This window comes from Dermacentor albipictus, unplaced genomic scaffold, assembly GCF_038994185.2.
Source record: "Dermacentor albipictus isolate Rhodes 1998 colony unplaced genomic scaffold, USDA_Dalb.pri_finalv2 scaffold_28, whole genome shotgun sequence".
Lineage (NCBI taxonomy): Eukaryota > Metazoa > Arthropoda > Arachnida > Ixodida > Ixodidae > Dermacentor > Dermacentor albipictus.
This window is the reverse complement of record NW_027225582.1, coordinates 3,336,240-3,354,316: the sequence shown is the minus strand read 5'-3', so window position 1 is coordinate 3,354,316 and position 18,077 is coordinate 3,336,240.

Sequence of the window (18,077 nt, the reverse complement as noted above, 5' to 3'; positions counted from 1 at the left end):
CTCGCGTGATTCGTGCCCAAAATGTCAAATGCGGAAGGTAATTACAGCGTTTGTAATACATAATGTTCAGCAATCGCTTCAAAACGTCATACGGTCGTTATCAGCTGTTTCCCAATGTTCGGAATGAACTCTAGACGTCACACGTACTTTTCGATTGGTGATAACAAATCGCCTATGAGGTATAAAGGCGTGGCGAAACTTTAATATTTGTGGCGGAATTAGAAGTATTGCAGATAATTACTGAGCCCTCAGTTTGTGTGATATTTTTCCCTATTTTAAATATTTCCAGGTTGTTCGTAGCTTGCTTACCCGGTGTCCTCGGTGAATAAAATGAGGAGTGTTGTTTATATTTAATGAGAATGATGGGCGCGTTATGAGTGATGACCAGGCAAAGTACGAAAAATTACAGAGTGGGAGGGGGCAGGGGGAGGGGGCAATCGCGACTTTTGGAATTAGTTACAATTTCAAGATCTCCGGAGCGGCGCGAAATTTAGCCCGCTTCCCCGGCACGACTACAATTGTCACCGATATAAACAGCAATACTGGGCAGACCACTATAGCATCCATAGCATACCAATATGCGAAATTAAATGCATGGGTCCTTGTAAAAAAAAAGATATTTTAGTAAGCACTCGAAAACGGTACAAATACCCACTTCACATTGTTTCACAGTGCCCTGGGAAAACTCTACGTTACACCAAGTTTATATTTCGTGAATGTAAGAAACACGTTAAGGGTGGTGTGGAGGCAAAATTAAAAATGTATGGACTAATTACGGTCTTGGCAGTAAATTAGGTAAGCAAGCGATCCGGAGCATTATCAGTGTCTTTTACGAGCGGTGGAGAATTTAACCCAGTCCTCTGGGAGAACTAATGCAGCCACCGAGATCAAATCTGGCAAAAATGTCTGGAAAAGCTATGAAAAATATGAATGTTACGTCAAATATCTGTGCGTCAAACACAGCTTTTGTAAAAATTCATTAAGAAAATGATGGAAGGCTCTGTATGTGGTCAAGGTTTCGAATGACTGACTCGATCATGCGGACAACGTTTCAGAGTATGTGGCTTTATTTCTGGCAAATGAAATTCTCAATGCAACTCCCGAATGAAACAGTTTCGCTGTAGATTTGTTGTGATTCTGAAAGTTCGCACAAGTCTGGAATTTTTTTATTCAAGTTTCCTTACCTCCTTTCGTGTTCCTTTCCTTTTTCGCTCTGATCTTCCTCACATTTTCTTGATCTCGCTACGATAAAAACTTCGTATTCGAAAATGCATAGCCCAAATGCAATTTTAAGCTAGAGATGTCAGGGGTAAAGTAGTGAAGGTGAAGCGTTCCGCTCTACATACAGATGTGGCAAGAGTTGAGAGAGGATTTTGTTTGTTTTACTCCCTTCCTCTCAGAACAATAGTACCATGGTTTGAAGTGAGCATTTTACTCTCAACCTGTCACTATCAGTTGCCATTTAACGATACAACTTCTACTGTATCCCATTTGCCTACGGCCTACCAAGCAACAGAGCCAAGCACGGCCATATCACGGTACGCCGTAGCGACCAGCAACAGCAACACAAAGGGTGAAATCTTTGCGTGTGTGGTTGCGTACATATATATATATATATATATATATATATATATATATATATATATATATATATATATATATATATATACAGTAAAAGCTCGTTCATTCGAACCGCAAGGGGAAGCCGCTTCAGTTCGAATTAACGAAAGTTCGAACTAACGAAAGTGAAGGAGAGCAACAGTACACTGCGATTTGGAAGCAGTAGGGCATGTCAGAAATTTGGCGAGTCAAAAAGTGATGGCGTGTGCCGCGGGCACACGCCATCTTCGAGTCGAAGCTCTGGGTCCGACTCTGCCACACCACCGATGTCCAATGAAACGAAGGTTAGCCGAGGCTTAACACCATCACAATGAATCGCGACGGCCGATGCCTCCTAAGCTGAAAACAGAGGTACACAACCGATGAAGAGTGCCGAGACAAAGACGGTGAACATGTGAAAGTGGCGAAGGCCCTGATTCGTTGGTTCTTGATTGCAAGCGCAGCTGCGACGTACTTGATTCGCCGTGTTTTGGCGCTTGCCGTGCCATCTCCGCACAGCATTAGCAGCTGTACAAGATATGCGAAGCCTCCGAGATTCGCAGCGGGCAAGAAGTCTCGGGGGTTACGTAGAACGGAGAGGTGGCAGCCGCCGCTGCCTTCTGGCTGACCCCGCGTCGGTTAGATTTTTTTCCGATTTTGCCTTCTCTCGCCGTTCTCTCCGTTTTGGAGGCAATGCAGCCTTGTGTGTAGGCAGTAGGCGCGTTTCTCTGGCCGTGTGCCAGGCGAGCCTAGTTCGAATTATCCGTGAGGGAACCTTCTCGTGTTCGAATTAACGGACTTCTTTATACATAGACGTCTGTGGAGCTTGGCCGGACCAAATCGTACAGTTCGAATTATCCATAAATTCGAATTATTGAAGTTCGAATTAACGAGCTTTCACTGTATATATATATATATATATATATATATATATATATATATATATATATATATATATATATATATATATATATATATATATATATATATATATATAGTCATATCATAAGAGGCCAACAAACACTGACACCAAGGACAACATAGGAGAAATTACTTGTGCTTAACACACGAAGTATAGAAATGATAAATTACTGGAAATTAATTTTCAACAATTTATTGTTTCTTTATTTCGTTTATTACGCACAAGTAATTTCCCGTATGTTGTCCTTGGTGTCAGTGTTTGTTGGGTGCTTAGGCCCCTCGGTTAACCCCCGTTCTTCTCGTTTATATATATATATATATATATATATATATATATATATATATATATATATATATATATATATATGTGTGTGTGTGTGTGTGTGTGTGTGTGTTTGTGTGTGTGTGTTTGTGTGTGTAATTGCTTCATGGAGCACTACAATTAGCTGTGTACGTGATGTTAGCCGCAGTGAACGGTAGAGTGACACCAAGGAACTCATATTTTATGTGCTCTTTAGCTTTTTTTTCGTGACGAAGACTAAGACTTTGGTGATGATAGCTAATAGCTTTCCCACAGGCGCCATCGCCGGAGCCCATGAGCGACGACGACGACGACGAATAAGTCATAAGGCTGTTTCACATGCTGCAATGAACGCGAAACTATGGATCATTTCTTTATAGAGGGTCGTAGGTTCAACGTGCATAGAAAATGACTCCTAGAAGGTCCCTTCCGCCAACTTGGATCAGCCATTACGCTGCCTATCATTCTGTCTCTGGGGGCGTCGGCACTAGGACACTGTAATAGGACCGTATGTGATGCCACATGTAATCTTCTAATGGGAACAAGGAGACTTCCATGCTAATTTACTGTTTTATTCTGCAAAAATATTAACTTCTAATTTTAAGAAACTATACCAAGAAAATTATTATTAAGGATTAGAATTCATTTATTATCTCATTTTCAGTTAAAAAGTACTATTTAGGTATTTATTCTTTTTCAACCCACTGCCACCCGATTCATGGCCAATCCCCCGTAGTGGGGTGTGCTATAACTACAGGCACCAAACCAAACCAAACCAAGCCAAGCTGCGACTGGAACGACAAAAATCGGTGCAGTCGCACGCGTCGCAATGCGATTTTTAGAGGGCTCATTTCACATGGTTGCGATTTCAACAATGTGACCGGTGCGACGCCCAGGGTTGCTTACTGCCAGGTTTCGTGGCACACGCTGCATAATTCTTTTATTGTAATGAATAAAACGTTTACATTATAATATTGTTGCGTCTGGAAAGACAGAGGCAGAAGACGCTATTTACAGGCTATTTACACTGGAACCAGGCCGACACTCGCTCGCGCCAAGCGCACTGACCAACTACATCGTCGTTCTCGCGGCGACTCGTTTCTTGAGCATCGCTCAATCATATTGTAATACTACCCCCTTCCGGCGGCTAAAGCACCGTCACGGTGCTGTAAAATATCCAAAGAGCGGGGAGAGATGTAGGGCTTGAGTCGGGCGACGTGGACAATGTCACTGGTTGTCACAGCGGAGGACGTAGCGGGCGTGGCTAGAACGATTTCATAGGTGGCATCGGTCACTTTGCGGAGCATGCGATATGGGCCTGTATAACAAGAAAGGAGTTCTTCACATAGGCCAACTTTACGCGAAGGTGACCAAAGCAACACGAGGCTGCTGGGCACAAAATGGACATCATGGTGATGGAGGTCGTAGCGTTGCTTCTGCTTGTCTTGAGACACTTGTAGACGAGCGCGCGGCAAGTTGGCGAGCGTGGTCAGCATAGGCGATTGCATCACGGGCATAATCGCTAGTTGAAGCTGTGGCGGACGGAAGCACAGTGTCCAGTGGTAGCGTTGGTTCGCGGCCATACAAGAGGTAAAACGGGGAAAAGCCGGCAGTTTCGAGACGGGAAGAGTTGTATGCAAAGGTAATGTAAGGTACAGCCAGGTCCCAGTCACGGTGGTCGTCGGAAACATATTTGGATAGCATGTCCGTAAGGGTGCGGTTCAAGCGCTCAGTGAGGCCGTTCATTTGGGGATGGTAGGAGGTGATAAATTTATGCCGTACTGAGCAGGCACGCATGATGTCGTCGATGACTTTGGCCAAAAACGTACGGCCACGGTCTGTTAGCAATTGACGCGGTGCAGCATGCATCAAAATAATATGATGTAGGAGGAAGTCCGCAACATCAGTTGCGCAGCTGGTCGGAAGAGCACGGGTTACGGCGTAGGGGGTCACGTAGTTCACCGCGACTGCAACCCACTTGTTCCCTCATGTAGATTCCGGAAATGGGCCAAGAAAGTCTAAGCCGACACGATGAAAGGGCTCGGCAGGGATGTCGAGCGGCTGCAGGTAACCAGCGGGGAGCTGGGAAGGCTTCTTGCGTTGTTGCAAACTTCACAAGCGGTGACGTAACGTCGACGGAACGGGCAAGGCCCGGCCAGAAAAAACAGCGACGTACACGGTCATAGGCTAGAGATACGCCGAGATATCCTGCCGTTGGTGCGTCGTGCAGCTCTTCGATAACGGTGGAGCGGAGGTGTGTAGGTAGTACAAGTAGGAACTCAGAGCTGTCCGGATGAATGTTACGACGGTACAGAGTACCGTCGCGGAGGACGAAGAGGCGTAGAGTAGCATCTGCCGGAGAGTGCTCAAAACGGTCGATGAGTGCTCTGATGTAGGCGTCACGGCGTTGCTCGTCGGCGAAATTGAAGCAGCTGTGATACAGAGAATACGCAAGAAGCACTGGCAATATTAGAGGAGTCACAGTCGTCAACAGGGTAACGCGACAAGCTGTCAGCGTCTTGGTGCAGGCGGCCAGACTTGTACACCACAGAATATGATAATTCTTGTAGCCTCAAAGCCCATCGACCAAGCCGGCCTGTAGGATCTTTTAGCGAATTAAGATAGCCACCAGAGAGCATGATGGTCAGTGACTACGGAAGAAGGGCGACCGTAAAGGTAAGGACGGAACTTCGCAACCGCCCAGACAACAGCAAGGCATTCTCGTTCCGTAATGGAATATTTTCGCTCCGATGGTGCTCGGAGGCAGCTCGCATAAGCAATAACGTGATCCTGGCCACGCTGACGCTGGGCTAAGACGGGCTAAGACGCTGGGCTAAGACGCCTTTCTACGCCATGACCGCTGGCATCTCTACGCAATTCTGCAGGGGCATCAGGGTCGAAATGGGCGAGAATGGGTGGTGAGGTTAGAAGAATGACGAGGCGAGAGAAGGCGGCGGCCTCGCCAGTGCCCCACGAGAATTGTACGCCTTTCTTCAAAAGGTTACTTAAGGGTCCAGCAATTGTCGCAAAATCTGGAAAAAAACGACGAAAGTACGAGCATAGCCCTACAAAACTTCGAACGTCTGCGGCTGTCTTCGGAACCGAAAACTCTCTGACAGTGCGAGTTTTGTCGGGATCAGGCTGTACTCCGGAAGCGTCAACGAGATGGCCCAGAAGAGTAATTTGCCGGTGGCCAAAACGACCTTTCGACGAGTTAAGTTGCAGCTTCGCCTTTCGAAATATATCAAGTATAGTTGTGAGACGTTGAAGGTGAGTGTCGAACGTTGGCGAGAAGACGATGACGTCGTCGAGGTAGCAGAGGCATGTGGACCATTTGAAACCTTGGAGCAAGGAGTCCATCATAAGCTCGAAGGTGGCAGGGGCGTTGCATAATCAAAACGGCATTACTTTAAATTGGTATAGGCCATCAGGTGTGATGAACGCGGTTTTTTTTCTCTGTCAATATCGTCAACAGCAACCTGCCAGTGTCCCGAACGAAGATCAATAGACGAGAAATAGCTGGAACCGTGCAGGTAGTCAAGGACGTCGTCTATACGTGGGAGCGGGTAGACGTCCTTCTTAGTAATGTTGTTCGGATGGCGGTAGTCTACACAGAAGTGCCACGTGCCATCCTTCTTCTTAACCAACACTACCGGTGACGCCCAGGGACTCGAAGAAGGCACAGTGATGTTTTTATCGAGCATTTTGTTCACTTCGTTATCAATTACTCGGCGTTGCGACGCAGAAACTCGATACGGTCGTCGATGAATAGGCGTAGCATCGCCAGTAAGAATTCGATGCTTAACCGCGAGCGTCTGGCCTAAAGGGAGATCGTCGGTGTCGAAAATATCTCGGTAGGACAATAATACTTGGCAAAGCTCTTCAGCCTGCGCCGACGACAGGTCTGTCGCAACCATTTTTTTTATATAGGGATCGGCACCCGAGGCTGGCGTGAGGGGCCTGCTAAGCTCGCGAGAACCATCGGTCGATAACGCTGCCACGTATTGGTCACCGAGACAATCAACGTTGGCAAGGCAAATACCTTGCGGTAGAATTTGCTTTGCCAATCCAAAGTTACAGACAGGCATGTGAGTGCGGTTCCCAGTAATATTAGGTATACTCTGAGGCACTGTAACGTCAAAACTTATTGGAATGTCGGGCAGAGGAGTGACGAGGTACTCGCCATCAGGAACTGGAGGGAAAGACAACAGTTCAATGTAGGCTATTGACTTTGGCTGCAGGCGAAGAAAGCCGGTGGGATGTAAGCGGCAGTGGGGTGCGTCAGAAGGCTCTGCGAACATCGGCAACTCAAGGCGAAGGGTACTGCAAGAGCAGTGAATAAGAGCAGAATGTGCGGAGAGAAAATCGAGGCCGAGACTTAGGTCGTAGGGGCAATGAGCAATTACGGTGAAGAGGACAGGAGTGTGGCGGCCGGTGATCAGTGGCGTAGCTAGGTCGTCTGGCACCCGGGGCCCTTAGCTCTTCTGTCACCCCCCCCCCCCTCGGGTGTAGTCGAGGCAGGCGAGGATATCGACAATTTTCGGGTGTCTTCAGACGTATATGACACCCCCCCCCCCCTCCTCCTGGCCCCGTGCACCCGGGGCCCACGGCCCCCCGGCCCCCCCTGTTGCTACGCCACTGCCGGTGATGCTGACGCGTGCCGTACACATGCCGATGATAGGCACAGTACCGCCATCCGCAACGCGGACGAGGCGTGCCGACGCTGGGGTGAGGAGCTTGCTCAGTCGTCGTTGGAAGGCAGCACTCATAATTGAAAGATGTGCTCTTGTATCGATGAGTGCCATGACAGGATAGCCGCCACCGTCAACGTCAAGAAGGTTTCGGTTCGTGGGTAACGTGAGCAGAGGATTTGAGGGCAGGGTCGATAACACAGCTTCACCTCCAGAAGCTGTAGTGCCTAGTTTTCCGGCTGGGTCCGGGAGGCGATAGGCGGCGAAGAGAAGCGACGGGGTTGGGGCGACAGAGACTGATGGCGTCGAGATGAGGGCGAGTGACTATACTGAAGGTTCGGAGCAGGAGTATCAGCAGCAGTGGATTCATGGCGGGTGGTATATAGAAAACGGAAGGTCCAAAGGTACGGGAATAAGCGGCGGTGTATGTCCGAGGAGGTGGTGGCCATCGGTTGCGGCAGTGACGAGCAACGTGGCCGATGCGACAGCAGTGGAAGCAGATCAGCCGGGTCAGAATTTCGCGTCTGAAAAGACACAGACAGAAGACGCTATTTACAGGCTATTTACACTGGAGCCAGGCAGCCAGGCCGACACTCGCTCGCGCCAAGCGCACTGACCAACTGCATCGTCGTTCTCGCGGCGGCACGTTTCTTGAGCATCGCTCGATCATATCGTAAAAATATTATTGACTTTTCTTGATTAAAAGCAAATGATATGCACGTTACTAATTTCAAAACGTTAGTTAAGATTTGTCTTGGAGTGCGCGACGGCGGTTTCTGAAGTTCAGTGTGACATGGCGCACGTAAACAGCTGTTCGCAGGCGGTTCAGCGCTGTGTGTTGTATCATCTGCCGTCTATGACCGTTTCGTTCTGCCTGTGCTGTACCAAACTACAAGATGACCTATCGACAAGTTCATATAGCTACTCTCATCGCATATGCAGTATTCGGAATTCGGCTGCCACGAAGTCGTCGTGTCAGCCCAACAAGATACTCGCGCTATCCGTGCACGGCGTCAGCTCCTGGAGAAATCATGCGTGTATATTGCCCGTGATTGCGCATATGTGGTGCCTGCTCCTAGCCATATTCTTGCGCCAAACGCAACAAGAAGCACCAACCTGAAAGCCCGCGTGTGCACGTGAACGACGCCTCAAATGATCTGTGTGATTACTGGACGTGGAATGAAAATTGTGTTGTGAAATTCAACCTTAGCGCTTGCCTGGTTCGTCCATCGCCGTGCATGCGCTACGAATATATATATGAGAGCCCTCTCTAAATATTTCTAAACGCGCAAAAGCCGACGCATTAAATGTTTCGAGCAGTTACCGTCTCTTTTGTAGAAACCTGTACGTTGTAACATAGCATTCTAAAAGAAACGCTTCTCGTCCACTTTGTTGTCCCGTGTCTCGCGCTGGCAGTATACTCGGAACTTCTAACAAGAAGACCATATCAATACGCGCTATCCATAATGCAGGATCGTAGGCCCACGGCAGGCGCACTTGCCGTAGGGTTTTTCAGCTTTCTGCTCAGCCTCGCACGCCGCTCACGGTTAGCCTGCTTTGTGGAAATAAATAATAATATTATTATAATAATGTTATTAGATATAATATTTGCTTCACTGTAATTTCTAGCAAATATCCAGATTTTATAAGGTAGTCATGCATTTAACCTGTATTAGATCAACATTGTTACGACACGCTTATGGGAGTCATTTCAAACTAGATTGCTCAGCCAGAGAAAGTACAAATGAAAGTGCCAATGTTTATTCCAATTCCGTATTCCTAAACAGATTATATTGACAGAATTTTGCGCCAGCTTGCATTATCTGCAATTCAATGTTCAGAGCTGGAAAAGCAGATTATTTTTCTTGCTGTCGAAAGGCTGCTTCAATGTCGATAGCAAGCTATAATTATTCATTTCGAAAATGTTAAGCAATGTTTATATCTCTAAGCTTATCAGTGCGTTTTTGTTTCACGAATACAATTAAGCTTTCTTTCTCCCTCACATTGAAAGCCAGGGAATGAAACTGTTCACATTCATAAGAATCAGGAGGCAAACATTCTGCAGTTTGTCCTGAGCATTTGTTCGCATCCTACAGTGTGCATGTTTGTATCAAGTTATGGTGTTGCAATCGCAGTTATCTACGCATATTGTTATATTGCAACAGACACATTTATTTACCTTGTTTTCAAATCTACAATGTGGCCATGCAGTAATGACCACATTAATAAGCAAAATAAAACTGCAGATTCAGTGTACGTATTGGAATCTATGCGAAGTGAAGTTTTTGCCAAGTGGTCAATTAAATGCTGTTAAAGTAACTGCGATTTTCAGTTTGTCTTATTTTCAACAATGCAACATGTCATCCTTTGCAAGGTTTGCTTATGCACCGCATAGGTCACAACCTTAAAGTCATGTAATTTTTACGCACTACACTGTTCACAAACTATATTGAAATGCAAACGGCAGTTAATGTAGATGCACACTGCGAGACATCAACACCCTGACGTTTGTTGAGCAAGGAATGGTGCGGGGTGTATGCAGATGAATGAATGACATGTGCTTATGTACTTATTTATTTATATACCTCGCAGGCTGCAACGTTAGAGTATTATGCGAGGGGGAATAAAAAGTTGTTACAAAAGGAAGAAGGGCACAATATTAAGAAAAAACCAGCAAAAAGATGCAGTACCAATACATTGCACCAACTACCCCAACGTGTTTTACTGGCACAACGTTATACAATACTTAACAAATAATAACAGAAAAAATTACTGCCCATGTACCCTGTACAGATGGTAAACCAGCCGAAGGTGAAATGTGAGGCCCCGGTGTTTATGACTGGGTCAATTCCAATGGTCTATTCAAGTCTTTCTATAATATTGGTTATGTCTGTGTTTCTTAGTGACGTTACGCACACGTTTGGCTTTTGTTTATCACACTGTTTATTTGGAATTCCACACATGCCGCTTTGCAAGACCTCCATCATGCAAAGTGCAATGAGTGGTTCATCGTGTTAATTCAGCGGGTCCATCAAAGTATTTGGGAATTATGTTACGCATTGGTGTTTAGTAATGCGTTAATCATAATATTTATGACTCAGTTATGCACGGTAGTTACCAAGTGACACACCGGGGCAGCACATTTCATTTAAATAAATACAGGGACACATTTTTGAACCTATTGGGAAGTCGGAGAGAGACTGCTGCACGCGCGCTCTGCTGCGAGAGAGAAACGACGTCACTATCGGTGTAGCCAATGGCCCACCACACCTTTGCTGCGAGATAATTACGACATCAGGATCTTGTCTTAATCCCGTACCCCTCCATGTTCCTTCCCTGCAGTAATACGTAGATAAATGTTTTAAATGCACAATTATTTCTATGTCTACCCAACAAGAAATTTCTACGTCCGTCCTGTAAGACGAATGCAATGGCTCACACCCCTACAATAGGTTTTTTGTCATCCGACCAAGTGTTTCGCCTAGGCATATACAGCTTCACTGTAAAAAGAATGACCACCTTTCTGCTAAAGACCAAGACAATCATGCGGCGTACGTACAAATGAAAGTTTATTGAACATGCCAAGTAAATGCTGGTTGACAAGCAATAAATTGAATTTACACAAAAAGCAGAAGCAAAAACTGTTGTGTGTCCATGCAGATCCCAACAGGAAACGCATCCATCTCTGAAAGTGTAACAGAGGCCATGCTGACAAGATTCTCCCAGTGTATTTGCATCTACAGCATCCATAATTTCTCTAGGCAGCCGATCTCCACAGAATGCTAGCTTCTTCCTTTACAATGCGCTCTCCACATCTGGGCGTGCATTGTAGAAGAAGAAGCTAGCATTATGTGCAGATTGGTTGCCTAGAGAAATTACCGAAGCTGTAGATCTAAAAATGCTGGGAGAATCTTGTCAGCACGGCCTCCGTTAGAAAAGGATGCATTTCTTGTCAGGAAACGCACATGAATTTTCGCTTCTCCTTTCTCGGTTCGGTTCATTGCTTGTCGGTGAGCATTTACTCGGTGAGTACATTAAGCTTTTAGTTGTTAGATCATCTCGGTTTTCTTGTTCATCCTATGTGTTCCCTGGTGCCACTTGCAGGCAGGCTATTCATTATTTTTTTCTAGACTGCAACTAGCCACTTTAATGGCCCTTATGATGCTTCTGTGTACCTTATGAAATCCTTTATTTGGCCAATGCAGCAAGAATGTATATAGTGAAGCAGTAAGAACAGGGTACGCTAACTTCTAATTAAAAGGTTTATTGTGAAAATGCAGTGATCTATAAGGATTACCAGAAAGTAGTACAGCAATAAAACCTGTTAAAGACTAGTGTTTGATGAAACCAAACATAAAAGCCTGATATGGAGAAAATACATATATATAAGTCCAGGGAAAAAAAAACATTGTGATCGCCAAGTGTGCATGTGGCTACCTTCCAAGAAACTCTCTTTTTTCCAATGGCATGGAACTGGAAGAATGTGCTCGCATAAGCAAACTGTCAGTCTGTCTATTGGAATAACGGTGTTTTTTGAAAGGCGCTTGCATGCATGATTGCCTATTGTAATGATTTTTTTCCTGCACTTGCAATTTTTCTGTATTTTCTTTCTGTTGCATTTTTATTTATGTTTGGCTGCATCAAGCACCCATAGTTATCTAGCCTTCAAAGATGTCTTTTTTTTTCTGGGTAAAACACGGGGAAGCCGGGAGATGGAAATTCAAGACGATGAGCAACACGAGCACAAGGGGAAATTAGGAGCCAACGTTTCCACAAGAGGACCTTGACGAAGACAAGTCCACTTGTCGAAACAGTGGCTGCTGCTTTCACCTTGTTCTCGTTTTGCTCATCGTCTTTTTTTTCTGGAAATTTGTATACCTCGCCACATTTTTACAAATGAACCTCAGTTGAAAGTTAGTCCTCATCCATCTCTAGTGTCATCCTGTTGATACTGCTTCATGCTATGTACTCTTGCAACCGCTATGCTATGTACTCTTGCATTTGTGTGTGTGTGTGTGTGTGTGTGTGTGTGTGTGTTTGTGTGTACGCGTGGATTTGGATGTGAAATTGGGCTCTTGGGCAGAGATATCATTCTTCTCCTGTGCAGCCTTATGAATTCATTAACTATAGTGCAACAGCAATACGATGGACAAGAATGAAGTGAACCTACAGAGCGCTTCGTTCTTGTTCAATACACACCAACTCATCCAGTTTCCAGTTATTATTCCGGGCTTATAAGCCCACTTATGTCCTGGAATATCTGCATGGCTATGTAACACGTAATTTAATTTCCGGCCATGTGCTTGCAAGTCGCGTGTCATTCTTGTGATTGTCATGATAATCTCGTGTGGTGTGCAGGCCCAGACAGTTTCTGGTGACTCCATGCAGGGTGTTGTGCACGATGTAATCTGCACTACAAGTGCTGCTTTGCTTGCTTCCATTTCAGCTTTTTTAGGTGTAGGATGACCTGGAATGGTACTCACTTATATGGGGTTTAATTTTATGCAGTGTCCTACTACTGTTACACTGCTATTGCCACATCAGTGTACTATATGTACCTGATGTTTGCTTGCGTCTTCATGATTAGCGACCTCCTCTATGTGTATGGCAGTTGCATATAGCCTCCTGGCCTGACTGTTTGCTCCCATATAGCACGGCATGGGCCTGTTGTGTTTCAAGTTCAGGTGCTTCCGAGGTTGTTTCTGAAGGGGGTGGGGTAGTCGTCCTTGCATCTAATATGCTAGCTGGCATCGTATTTTGGGACCAGGTTGTGAGCTCTTGAGGCAACGAATTTGTGCTGCGGGCTGCAACTCTACTCTGTCTAGGTGCTTGTTCGTTTGCTCTTTCTCTTAGAGGTCTTCAAGCATGGTAAAGTCGGAAATACTTGTTGTTACCCGATGCCTGTATTCCATGAGTTGTCTTTTTGTGTGCTGCTGGTAATTCATACCGTACCCTACCTTGGACACAAGCACAGCATCTGCGATTTTCCATAGTATCCCCTCGTCCAATCCCCATGATTTCAATATGATTCTTTTCACCAGGCATAGAATTTGCGTCCCGGCATGACATAATTATTTCACCCCCATGCTGGCTCGGCCGTCATGGTCTTACACTAGCTGAGGATTTGTGGATGCTGACTTGCAGGTATGTTTCTCCAGCTATTGGGAGCACAATGTGCAATCTGGAGTAGTTCTTGATTCTAGTCTTTTTTCCGACGTCGATGTAAGCTAACTTATCAGAAAGCGGTAGGCCAAACTGGCCAAGAAAGCCTGCAGTGTAGTCGAGAGCTTGTTGCATCATTCTTGATTTCTGTATAAGATAGCTTTCCCATAGATTGTATTACACCATAGGCTGTAGAATTTCTTGTAGTATGCCTGTGTTGTTGGTTTGGTGGGCCAAATGTACCCCCAACTCTCACCTGGAATTTTCTGTCTTTCAAAAAGTTACTGTTTAACTAAAGTGCTCTACCAGAAATTTTTTTTGCTCATCGTTCCTCGTATTGGAGTAGCATGAGATACTGCCGTTAAAGGCCTCTTCACTCTCTTCATTTTTCATAAGCGGTATTACACAATGGCCTGCAATAAAGTTTCCCCTGCTTATGGCCCACTCATATCTGCCAGAAGGGACAACTCTTGAAAAAGGTTTTCTTTGTGCTATGTGTGCGATGTAATATGAGCATTCATGTCTTGACATTTATACATCTGTAGAACCACCTTCCTGACAGAGTACACTTGCTATACCTGATTGTGCTTATTTGTGCAGTGCTGTTGTACTGTACATATTGATGCAATGAATATTTACACACGCGAATTATCCCGAAACATGGTTGTTTTACAATTCTGCCCTTTGCTTCCGATTGGTGTTAGATTTAGCATAAGCATGCCCCCATGTGCAATAGTATTTTGAAGTTTAAGGGTTGAATAAAAGGTGAGGAACTAAATCCAAGTGCAATAGTTCTTTTTTAACCTTTGACTGCCATCGAAATGCGAATTCCATGGCTGGCAAATCAACCCCTCGCCTTGTGTTAGCAGCAGAATGCTATAGCCACAGTGACAGGTGAATAAACTGGACAATATTTTTATCTATAGATTTTTTCTTGCCTGTATGTAAGTCAAATTTGGAATGAGTTTGTCATTGCAAAAAAAGCCAGTTTGTGGTCCTTTATTGAATAAACCACATATTGTGTATAGTTGAATTGCAGAAATTTGTTCTAAAATCCTCGCGTGATATGTTCTTGCAAGTAGCAAGGTATTCCATTACTTATAACGAGTAATCACCGCAGATATCATTATATGGGTTTACAAACTAATATATGTGATCACGAACTTATTAGAAACGTGCAAGACATGAATGTTTCTGCACACTTGATCAGCTGTGAACGTGCAAGAACTGCTTGTACTGGCTGAACTGGCTGACTCCACTGCACAGTTTTGATTTACTTTCCTTCAGCGTGTCGTTTTGTACTGTTTTGTCGCCACAAGAACAGGCCGCTTGCCTGCTTTTCGCATTGTTTCACAAGTTTTACATGACGGTGCAGGAGGGTACGTTGTCACTGTGCCACTATAGCAAGCAAATAATTTACTTAATCTACTAGCTGTAGAGTTAATTACCTTTCAACGCAGATGTTAATACAGATGCAGTAAGGATACAAAGTCCGCAACATAGTCAATGTTTATTGGTTTCAGTGCAAGCAAAAAAATTCTCCAGAAGGGAGGTGCATGTAATATTCGAAAACAAATTAACGACGCTGTTTATTCAAGCCACGGATTTAATGCTATCGTAGGAAATTCGTTACGATAGCCTACACTTTTGCTGTGTTAAATTTAATAAGTGATGTAAGATAAGCTTTCAAGATGCATCGGGAAATTCACGCTTGAAAACCGACAAGAAAATGCGACTGCACAACGTTCAAACTTCGGGTACTTTGCTGTCTTGTCATTTGCCCTTACCGAGGTTGAAATAATTCAAGCTGCTCCGTAGGCACGATTTTTGCATGCTACTTACACAAAAGAAAATTGTGACGGCCTCGTCGTCTGCTGGGGATCGTACACTTCCTAGCACTGACAACTCGCAAAGGCGTGCGAAGCAAACGTGAAAATGCACTTAATTTGCTGTGTAGCGTGTCAACGAACGCATAGCAATCGGAGAATGCAATCTGCGGTACAAGTTTTTTATTCTCCCTTCGCGTACGTACCGAATTCGACGATCCACGTCTCCGCACATTGCACTTGCTGTGCGAGACGCCATTTTTCAAAACAAACCGGCGAAATAGCTCCGCAATAGCACTCCGCGCAATTTCGATGGAAAATCGCTGCGATCGCTAGGATGGTGTGACTGTGCGACCAACCGGTTGGTCCCAGCCGAAAATTGGGGGGTAGGCACTGCGACTGCGATTTTCATCGCAAACGACGGATATCGCACTTCCGGTGCGACGAAAATCTCGTCATGTGAAACAGGCTTTAGCCTTCGTCACTGCCCTGTCATCTTGTAAGCGGGACCGCGCCTATACCTGTTTGGGCGGGGAACGTTTGGGAGTAGTGCAATCACGACGCTTAAGCGGACATGTCATGTGGTGTATATTTCTTTTGTATTTCGCGGGCATCGTCAGTAAGCTGAAAAACATCAATGCTTAATAGATAGAAAGACATATAAGGTTTAATCGGACGTTTTGCAAACCACTCTGCTGCTTTCTAATTGCAATTTTCCCTAGCTTCGTTGCTCCAGAAGTTGCCTAAATAATCTTGGCTAACTGTATAACTAACTGTCTAACTGTCTAACTTAGGTGGGCGGATGAGATTAAGAAATTTGCAGGGACGACATGGCCACAATTAGTACATGACCGGGGTTGTTGGAGGAATATGGGAGAGGCCTTTGCCCTGCAGTGGGCGTAACCAGGCTGATGATGAACTGTCTAACTAAGCAAAATACAACAAATGGTGTGACACACTACACACAAAAGTGAGCAACATGTATTTGGTCGCGTCGTCTTGGAAGTGCATCGGCATATTTTTAAACTCTTGCTAAAGTTAGCTGAAACCCCCTATAATAGATCTGCATATACATAATAATTGATGATGTTGAGTGTGTGACGCCGTATTCGCACACGCACATGTTATTCATACTGACACGTGTACATGTTTATTTTTCTTGCGTGATCACTTTTGACCGGCGAACAAATGTTAAACGTTACCGCTCAGCGCAGGACGCGCCTGGATGTATCGGTAGTTTCTCGAATGTAATCGATGGTTCTATTCGTTGCCTCTTGTCACCGAGCCTTATGTAATCTGCTTGTATGCACGACGCTAATTGTATAGTACTTTCTGCAACACGCGCGGGCTCCAGCGATTACGCTGCAACTATGCTGGAACCTTTGGCGAGTCATGTATAAAAGCCGACGCGCTTAACAGGATTGACCCGCCGATCAGATTTTCGACGTTCGCCGACTGTGCCCGCCGTTAGCGTTGTGCTTTGAGTGAAATATATTTTCTGGACACAGGCTCGACCAGTAACGACTTAGTTTCATGATTCAAATTTTTTGCTACTGCATATTTCCCCATCGTTACAACATCACAATAACATATGAACACAATTAAGGAACGCATAGGTATCTCATCAGCATTCGTGAGCTTGATAAATAGAGTTGGAGGTTCCACGCAGATAGTCCTGTATCTCTGCAAGGAACACATGTGATAGCGTTTCCAATCGCAGCCCTATAAACCATAGAGGCTCTTAACGACGACGCGCAGAGTGACCTGAGCCTTCGGTCACTTGTCGCATTTTGAATGTTTGCTGGTATCTGCCACAAACGCTTGCCTTTAGCCGTGTTATCAGAGTCTTAATACTAAATAACTCAGCTTCAACTTAAAAGCTGCATGAAATAGATTTAATAAAAACAAGACGGTTTCACCCGGAAGGCGAAGCATTGATAGCGATATGAAAGTATTCGACAACTACATGAAGTAAGGTTAGAAGTTTTATCGGTCTTATAAGTTGCAATAAACATTCGGTTACAATTAAGTTACAAGCATGGTGCCACGCGCGCGCAAGCAAACATGAACAGATCTCACTCGATGACCACCAACACTCGCTGTCACAACGATAACCTGCAGATCACCGGCACGAGAGCGAACGCTTCATACTGCCTCTAGCTTCACTACACTACCGGAACTTGTGATTATATGACCACCAACGCTAGGAACGCAGGAAGACAGCGCACAAGAAGACGCTAGCCATCCAGACTCGCCATTAATTTTAACCCGCCGCAAATTACCTCCAAGATGCTACGAGCGGGGCCGCATTAACGCTCAGCAGCACCATGCGCAGTCACGGCTATAGGCTACACTCTTAGTCATGTCCTGGTTAAGCTCCCGGATATAAGTGGTATTCATTGGCGTGCCGCATGTCTAAAGGCATATATGCGGCCTCGCAAGAAGGGTTATGCGTGAAAAAGTCATATATGGCACAAAGAGCAGTGGAGATCCGCATATGAAAGGTGATAAGAATGCGGCACGTTATTATGCGGCCAGTAGATCCTGTCCCAAATATAGACGACCGAGGACCATGCG